General features: G+C 70.4%; 1 protein-coding gene across 1 annotated transcript in view; it reads right to left on the bottom strand.

Annotated features, from left to right (window-relative positions):
- The window catches only part of RIPK1 (receptor interacting serine/threonine kinase 1), a 40,852-nt gene extending 40,555 nt beyond the window's left edge, over positions 1-297 (bottom strand). The window contains exon 1 of the mRNA XM_077770025.1: positions 52-297. The gene's annotated coding sequence lies outside the window, so the exon portion shown is untranslated. The remainder of the gene's footprint in view (positions 1-51) is intronic.
- Positions 298-321: the final 24 nt, after the last annotated feature.

Genomic DNA, 321 nt, shown 5'->3' with positions numbered 1-321 from the left:
AGGCCTTGCCAGGAAGCCCCGCCCCCGCCCGCCAGCCAGTCCTGGGCGAACCTGGATGTGGCAGTCGCTCCCTCGGCGCAGACGCACCCAAGACTTAATTTACTTTCGTTTCCGTGGCAAACTTCCCGAGGCCTGGATGAGGGACGAAGCAACGGTGGGAGAGTCCAGAATTACCTCGACGTCTCGACAGCCTCGCCGGGGCGGGCCGGGGGGCCGACGCCCGAGCCTGACGAGGGGGGAGGTTACCGGGGACAGAGCCGTCAGATTCGGGGAGGCCGGGCCGCGGAGTGGCTCCCCGCCCCCCCGGCCCCGAGGCCCCCC

This window comes from Crocuta crocuta, unplaced genomic scaffold, assembly GCF_008692635.1.
Source record: "Crocuta crocuta isolate KB4526 unplaced genomic scaffold, BGI_CrCroc_1.0 scaffold24, whole genome shotgun sequence".
NCBI lineage: Eukaryota > Metazoa > Chordata > Mammalia > Carnivora > Hyaenidae > Crocuta > Crocuta crocuta.
This window is presented reverse-complemented; position numbering and strand designations above follow the sequence as displayed.